Source organism: Ovis canadensis, chromosome 5 (assembly GCF_042477335.2).
Source record: "Ovis canadensis isolate MfBH-ARS-UI-01 breed Bighorn chromosome 5, ARS-UI_OviCan_v2, whole genome shotgun sequence".
NCBI lineage: Eukaryota > Metazoa > Chordata > Mammalia > Artiodactyla > Bovidae > Ovis > Ovis canadensis.
The window spans coordinates 36587765-36596439 of NC_091249.1; the positions used below are offsets into that span (position 1 = coordinate 36587765).

Genomic DNA, 8675 nt, shown 5'->3' on the forward strand with positions numbered 1-8675 from the left:
GAAAAAGGAAAATGATCACCGAGAGAAAGGAAATGAATTTAGGCTTACAACTGTCACAGCTTTATGACCTTGAATGTTCCAGGCAACAGAACAGGGAGGGAAAACCCAGGCAGAGCCTGGACGATTTCCTGACCTGAGATGATGGAAATGGGAACTGAGTGGCTATAGTTAGCCCAAACGCTACTCTGCTACTAACAAGTCTCAAAAGTAGGAACTATTCCAAATAACTTAATTTCGTCTCAGAACAAAGGTCAATCATACACGTTATCAATGCAAAAATGTCCAGCATTTAAGGCAAAATTCACAATGTTTGACATTGGGAAAATCCAGGAAAAGACAACCCCAAATTAGGGGGGGAAATAATACCAATCAAAAGCAAACAAGAAGGTCTGAAAAGCCCAGCACACCTGAGGTGGCGAGCCTTCCAGGTGGGGACTCGCCATGCTGGGGTGGCTTGGGATGGCCCTGTGGCCACCAGGGGAGGCTGGACCCTAGGACAAGGGGTGCTTCCTGCCTGACTGGCTCCAGAGCAGCTCCCAACACCTACCTGCCTACTATGCACCTTTACCCTCCACCCCCAACTATGGCCACTACAGGAACACCCTGACCCCCAAAGAGGAGGGTTTCCAACCCTTCCAGCAGTTGCAGGCCCTGTCCACATAGGCGTCTGGACAGCACCTCCCTTGCTGTGTGCACTGGCCCAGCCTTGCCAAGGGAACCACTCTATGACATGCCCTGGTACAGCAAGTTGCCAACTTGGTACCCAATTCCCCGCCTCCCCAAGCAGGTGGCATACTTCCAGAATGGCAGTCACCACCAGCGAAGACTTGGGACACACCTGAGTCCCCCAGTGAGCTCTGGAAAGTCAAAGTGTTAGCTGCTCAGTCCTTGTGTCTAGCTTCGTGATTGCATGGACTGTAGCCCACCAGGCTCCTCTGTTCATGGAATTCTCCAGCCCCAAACTCGTGAACCAAGGGGAAAGCATCTCACCGCTACCACCTCACCCAGGAAGACCTGCACTTAGTTCTATAATGGATCATCCCCAGCCTGCAGCTTTCGGCCCACTTGCACCATGCAATTTCCAGCCTCCTGATCCCCACCGACAGCTCCGGGTCTGATTTTCTTCCTCAGAATAATGACTCCCTTCAGCTACCAGAAGGTCTTCACCTCCAGCAGATGGAAGTTAGGTGAAGTCACAGATTTGGGGGTATTCTATAGTAGCTTTGGGGCCAAAGGAATCAGGTTTGGAACCTTTCAGCATAAAGTGGTCAACAACAGCGAAGTCAAGATGCACAATTCCTTAATACATGGGAGATCTTTGAAGACCGTCATTTGAGCCACTTTACTTATGGAAAAGGAGGTACAGGGAACTGGACATCCTATGTCAGCTGTGCCCATTTCCCGCTGGAGCAGAACCTTGTGGCCACACTATGTCAAGGGCAGATCTTTTATGAAAGCTGTAAGGAGACCTTCCAGAACCAAGAGCTCCTCCTGTGGTATGGAGATTGCTAGGAGAAGTCTTTGGATATTCCGGCGAGCCTACAGGTTGTAAAGCAGGGAAAGCAGGCATCCGGGTCCTCTAAGGGTGATGACATATCTTTGCCGTACCCAGTGAGGCCCTCTTAGTGGAAGGACTGGGCTCTTTCCCCAACACAGCACCTTCCTGCTGCTTCTCCACTTGCCTATGGAACTTCTCCCTCCCAACTCTAACGCAGAACACAAAACTGAGGGCGTGTCTAACCAGATGGCCATTGCCCAGATGGAGGAAGATGTCCTCATCTTCCCAAAGCTGCTGAACCTACTTCTGTTCACCAGGATACTTTTTCTTGTATCCCTTCACCCGCTCACAGAGAACAAAAGTGAAACACATGGATGCAACCTCTGCCTTAAAAAAAAAAAAAAAGCAAATAAAAACACAGATATTAAAATTAACAGTGATATTACGTTGGTTGTCAATAACTATATTCCACATGGTTAATAAGTTAAATAAAAACCTGAGCATGTTGAATAGAGACATGGAAAATATAAAAAAAGATCCAAAAAACTTCAAACCAAAATCCTAGAGCTTAAAATTATTATGTCAGAAATGAAAAATCCTCTGGATGGGATTGATGGCTGACTGGATATTTCAGCACAAATAATTGATGAACTTCAAGACACAGCAACAGAGATTACAGAATATGAAAAAGAGAGCAGAAAAGTCTAAAATAATGATGAGAATTAGCAAGCTATGTGACAACTTCCAGCAACCTAATATATGTGTGATTAAAATCCCAGAAGTAGAGAAGAAACAGGGGGTACAGAAAAAACATATGAAGAATAATGGCTCAATTTTTTACTAATTTGGTGAAAAGTACAGTGCACAGCGTGAAGTTTTACAAAGGCAAAAGAAACATTTTAAAAACTGCACCAAAGCATATCATGATCAAACTGCTCAAAACCAGTGATAAAGGCAAAAATATTAAAAGCAGCCAAAGGAAAAAGACACATTACATACAAACGAATAGAGATAAGGATGACAAAATATTTCTTAACAGAAGCAATATGAACCTGGTCATAGTGGAGCAACATCTTTAAAGTACTAAAAAATAATCAACTTATTAATAGAAATCTATACTTACCAAGGGGTACGGAGGTTTGGGAGGGAGACAAAACCTTAGAAAGGAAGAAACCTTTGTGGATGATGAATATGTTCATCGTCTTGATGGTGGTTAATTCACAGGTATGTACCTATGTCAGAATGTATCAAAATATGCACTTAAAATTTGCAATTTCTCATATGTCAATATTTAAATAAAGCTATTAACTATTTTAATGGAGAAAAATTTGGCATTCTTACACAGTTTACTATTTTCTTTTTTAAAATCAGTTGGATGAAACTGGAGCCGATTATACAGAGTGAAGTAAGCCAGAAAGAAAAACACCAATACAGTATACTAACACATATATATGGAATTTAGAAAGATGGTAACAATAACCCTGTATGCGAGACAGCAAAAGAGACACAGATGTATAGAAGAGTCTTTTGGACTCTGTGGGAAAGGGAGAGGGTGGGATGATTTGGGAGAATGGCATTGAAACATGTATACTATCATGTAAGAAATGAATCACCAGTCTAGGTTTGATACAGGATACAGGATGCTTGGGGCTGGTGCACTGGGATGACCCAGAGAGATGATATGGGGAGAGAGGTGGGAGGGGGGGTTCAAGATTGGGAACTCATGTACACCCGTGGCAGATTCATGTCAATGTACGGCTAAATCAATACAGTATTGTAAAGTAAAATAAAAATAAATAAATTTTAAAAATGAAAAAAAAAGAACCTAAAAAAATAATAAAATAAAATCAGTTGGTCAAGTTTCATTGTAATCCCTAATGGAACTTAAATTTGAATTCCACTGATGTATGATATGAGAAAGAACTGATATACTTATGATTTTGATTATATTTTCTTAATTTGTGTGTGGGTTCTGATTGTTTCTGAAAATGTTGAACTGTGTAAATTGTGTCTTTTCAATTTCTCTTTCCTCCTTGAACCTTACAGGCACACCTGTAATTTAAAGAATGTCCCAACTAACTTCAATGTTTAAATGAAAGTACAGTTATTCCCTCATCAAAGGGTAACAACCAGTTTCTCTATCCAGTAGTATCTAGTTAGCATCCAACAACATATGTTCCTCTGCTAAGTCACTTCAGTCGTGTCCGACTCTGTGTGACCCCAGAGATGGCAGCCCACCAGGCTCCCCTGTCCCTGGGATTCTCCAGGCAAGAACACTGGAGTGGGTTGCCATTTCCTTCTCCAGTGCATGAAAGTGAAAGGTGAAAGTGAAGTCGCTCAGTCGTGTCCGACTCCTAGCGACCCCATGGACTGCAGCCTACCAGGCTCCTCCGTCCATGGGATTTTCCAGGCAAGAGTACTGGAGTGAGGTGCCATTGCCTTCTCCTCCACATGTTCCTCTACCCAGTTCAAAATTCAGGATCTCTAATTGAACACATTCAGAAACGGTTTCTTGGGATCCCATTAATTCAAACCACAATGGGAGGAAAGACTGAGAATTTTCACTTAGAAATGGAGGAATAGGTCCTGGTAGTAGTGATTTGGATCCAGGATCTACATCATATCCAGATGGGACCGAGAAGCAGCGGTTTCCTACTCTGGATGTAGTGCAAGTTACTTATTCTGCCTAACTGGCTGTCTCTCGCTCTGCTTACTGTAAATATCTCTTTCTGACACTAGAGAGGTATACTATAAAGACTACCACTGCTGCTGACCATGCCAGTTCAGCAGTCCAGATGTTGTTGCGGCCAGGTTTATGGCCTAAAAAACAGCAGAGGTATTGAGCAATCAGAGGGCCTTGGATGCCTGCCTCAGATTTCTCTGACAATTCAACTCCTGAAACTCTATTGGTTCTCTATTAATTTTGCTCTTACAAACTCTGCTACCTAACAACCAAGACAAGAATTTTTATTAGTCAGAACTTTGAATCCAGGCATCATCTGAGTATGTTTTGTTCCTTAGAAATTGGCATACAGATTTTATCCTTGTCTCCAATTACCAACCTAAAAGGTCGTGTTGGCTTCTGTGTAATGGCAATATAAAATTACAAACTGTGATGGTGAAAGCGAGCTAATCTGCACCAAACTTCATCCCAGTGAAAAGCATAGTTAATATAGAAAATTATTCCTTGTGTAACACAGCACAGAGGACTGTAGAGCATCAGGTGGTTGTGAATAAGAATACCGCAATGAGTATGGAGTGCAGGTATTTGCTTGATATCCTGTTTTCAAATCTTTTGACATATACCCACAAGGGGAACTGCCATTTAGTTATTTAGTTCTATTTTTAGTTTTTGAGGATATTCTATATTACTATCCATAGTCTGCACCAATCTGCATTCCCACCAAGAGGACACAAGAGTTAGTCCATTTTCATCCACATACTCCGAGCACTTATTTCTTGCCTTTGTGATAATAAATGTGCCAGTCTAACAAGTGGGAGGTGATAGCTCACTGTGGATTTGATTTGCATTTCCTTGATGATTAGTAATGTTGAGAACCTTTTAATGTATCTGTTGGCCTACTGTATTTCTTCTTTAGAGAAAAGTCTATTCACTTCTGCCCTTTTAAAAATCAGATTGGGGGTTTTTGTGTTCTTGCGTTAGTTTGTTGTTGAACTATAGGCCATACTGCAGACAGCCTCAGGTTTACCTGATGCCAGCTTCTGATCTCAGAGTAAAATACACCTTTATCATTCATTATTTATATATTAACTCCCACATAAAAGATCACTTCAGTTCAGGTCAGTCGCTCAGTCGTGTTTGACTCTATGTGACCCCATGAATCGCAGCACGCCAGGCCTCCCTGTCCATCACCAACTCCCGGAGTCTACCCAAACTCATGTCCATCAAGTCGGTGATGCCATCCAGCCATCTCATCCTCTGTCATCCCCTTCTCCTCCTGCCCCAATCCCTCCCAGCATCAGGGTCTCTTCCAATGAGTCAACTCTTCACATGAGGTGGCCAAAGTATTGGAGTTTCAGCTTTAGCATCAGTCCTTCCAATGAACACCCAGGACTGATCTCCTTTAGAATGGACTGGTTGGATCTCTTTGCAGTCCAAGGGACTCTCAAGAGTCTTCTCCAACACCACAATTCAAAAGCATCAATTCTTTGGTGCTCAGCTTTCTTCGCAGTCCAACTCTCACATCCGTACATGACCACTGGAAAAACCATAGCCTTGACTAGACGGACCTTTGTTGGCAAAGTAATGTCTCTGCTCTTTAACATGCTATCACTTAGCCTTTATTAATTTATTTTTTTAACATTCAGCTAATACACTGGCTGCCTCGCCAGTCATAGGTCACATTACCCTTGTCAAGTTTGGTGGACGATGATTGGTCACTTTGTCAGGGAGGGATGGTTTCAAAGGATCTAACTTACAAGAAGGTAGAAATTATCTTTGTCAGATAAAGCAGTAAATTTTCTTGATGGGACAAAAAACAAACAAAAAAAAGCCTTGAAACTGATGGCATCAAGGATTGACATCACCTGATAAAAACCAGTTATTTTCTGTAAGCCGAAATTTTGTAAGTTAAAAAGCAGAAGATTTACCTAATCTCTCAATTCCTGAATCTCTTACATTTGAAGGAAATTCCAGTGGATAAACTCAAGTATGTACCTGCTTACAAATCAAAGACTCTTTGCTTTGCTCTTACATTCTTGAATTGTGGAAAATTTGTGAATAACAAAATACTAATAATAGTTAACATTTATTCAGTGCTTGTCACATGCCAGATTCTAAGTACTTTCCATACACTGATTTATGAACCCTCATAACAACCATTATGAGGCAACTATTATTAGCATTTCTATTTAAGAGGTTAGTAAATGGAAGGCCTGGAGTTTAGACTCAGGGCTATCTGCTGCTGAGTGGGCATAGTCACCTCTCTACAAACTGCCTTTCTTTTAGTACATAGAAGGTTCTCAATATGACTTTTCAGAATGAAAAGAATGAAAAGTACACCAAGGACTGCAGGAATGATAAAAGAAGGACCTTGTATATTTTCTTAATCTTGAAATACTAGAAGGTTGGGCTTCTCTGGTGGCTCAGCTAGTAAAGAATCTGCCTGCAATGCAGGAGACCTGGGTTTGATCCCTGAGTTGGAAAGATCTCCTGGAGAATGCAAAGGCTACCCTTTCCAGTATGCTAGCCTGAAGAATTCCATGGACTGTATTGTCCATGGAGTTGCAAAGAGTCTGACATGACTGAGAAACTTTCACTTTCATATCTTTTGGAGGGTAAATTTGAAGAAAATTTTAATACTCTTAAAAAAATGTTTCCAGTAGCACATTTGGTTTCATAAAAGCTGTGCTTCTTATCTTCTAGGTATTCTTAGAATATTGCTTGTAACCCTTTTTAAATTCTACAGGCTATAAGCTACTCTGACATAATGGATCTTTTCAAAGTACATAAATTGCCACTTAAGAAGTGCCTAAACACCAGAAGAATCTAAGTTCTGTATCCATTCACTCGAGATGACTTTTTGTGGAGGTAAACTTCCTTGCTGCTGTTTTATAGGAATGAGAGTTTGGCTGCCTATTCTGCGTCAGGTGCTGAGGTAAATACTTTCTGACCTCTCAACTCCTTCAGTCAAATTCAGTTCTTCATAAGCAACAACTGCTCTGTGTGTCCAGCTAGTCATCAAAGGGATTCTCAGGTCTTCCTTCACCAACATCACAAGTTTAATTCTTTTAATTGTGCTCAAGTCATCTACATGGGTCTCTGAAACAGGCAGAACAATTTTCTGCTGAATTAAGCAAGGTTGTAAATTCAAAGAGTATAGCTTAACTACAAAGGCTTATTGGATTGCAAATCAATGTAAACAATTTACTTCAAAGGTCTCTGCCTGGATCAACACTTAAGGTTGAAATGTGCTTCAGTAGTGCCTGAAAGCTTAAACAAAACTGTCATTTAGCTATTCCACATTTTCATGTTATAGTTTGACAGATTTTTCCTCATTCTGTTTTCTTACTAAAAAAGATTAGTCATTTGTATTTTAGAATCTTCTAAGAGTTATTCTATTGATCTACTATGACTTTTGATTACACTGAGAAGAATGTTCACACTCCAAGTTTCATGAAATTTTACTCTCAAGTAGACTGGAATAACAGACAAATTCTCAATATGTTTCTGAAACTTCTTTTAAAAATTGTTCATACAATTTTAATAACATATTTTCTTTAAACATTGGACTTCTGTACACAAGGTTGTATCTTAAGCAAAATGTAAGAAAACTTCTATTTTAATTGTTTAATTGTTTTCCCCTGTACGTCATTCCAACCAAAGCCACCCAACCAAGCAAGCATTCTATACCATGAGTGTTGTGTTTTTCTTGTTCAGTTCAGTCACTCAGTCGTGTCCAACTTTTTGCAACCCCATGAATCCCAACATGCCAGGCCTCCCTGTCCATTGCCAACTCCTAGAATTTACTCAAACTCATGTCCATTGAATTGGTGATGCCATCCAACCATCTCATCCTCTGTCATACCCTTCTTCTCCTGCCCTTTGTCATTCCCAGCATCAAGGTCTTTTTCAATGAGTCAGTTCTTCGCATCAGGTGGCCTAAGTATTGGAGTTTCAGCTTTAACATCACTCCTTCCAATGAACACTCAGGACTGATCTCCTTTAGGATGGACTGGTTGGCTCTCCTTGCAGACCAAGGGACTCTCAAGAGTCTTCTCCAGCACCACCATTCAAAAGCATCAATTATTTGGCACTCAGCTTTCTTTATAGTCCAGCTCTCACATCCATACATGACTACTGGAAAATCCATAGCCTTGACTAGACGGATCTTTACTGGCAAAGTAATGTCCCTTCTTTTGAGTATGCTATCTGGGTTGGTCATAGCTTTTCTTCCAAGGAGCAAGCATCTTTTAATTTCATGGCTGCAGTCACCATCTGCAGTGATTTTGGTGCCCAAAAAACTAAAGTCTGACACTGTTTCCACTGTTTCCCCATCTATTTGCCATGAAGTGATGGGACCAGATGCCATGATCTTAGTTTCTCAATGTTGATCTTTAAGCCAACATTTTCACTCTCCTCTTTCACTTTCATCAAGAGGCTCTTTAGTTCTTCACTTTCTGCCATAAGGGTGGTGTCATCTGCATATCTGAGGTT

The 8675-nt window shown here is 40.9% G+C and overlaps 1 pseudogene; it reads left to right on the plus strand.

The window, feature by feature from the left end:
- The first annotated feature begins 459 nt into the window (after window positions 1-459).
- On the plus strand, window positions 460-1626 carry LOC138440675 (PR domain zinc finger protein 14 pseudogene; annotated as a pseudogene).
- The last annotated feature ends 7049 nt before the right edge of the window (window positions 1627-8675 follow it).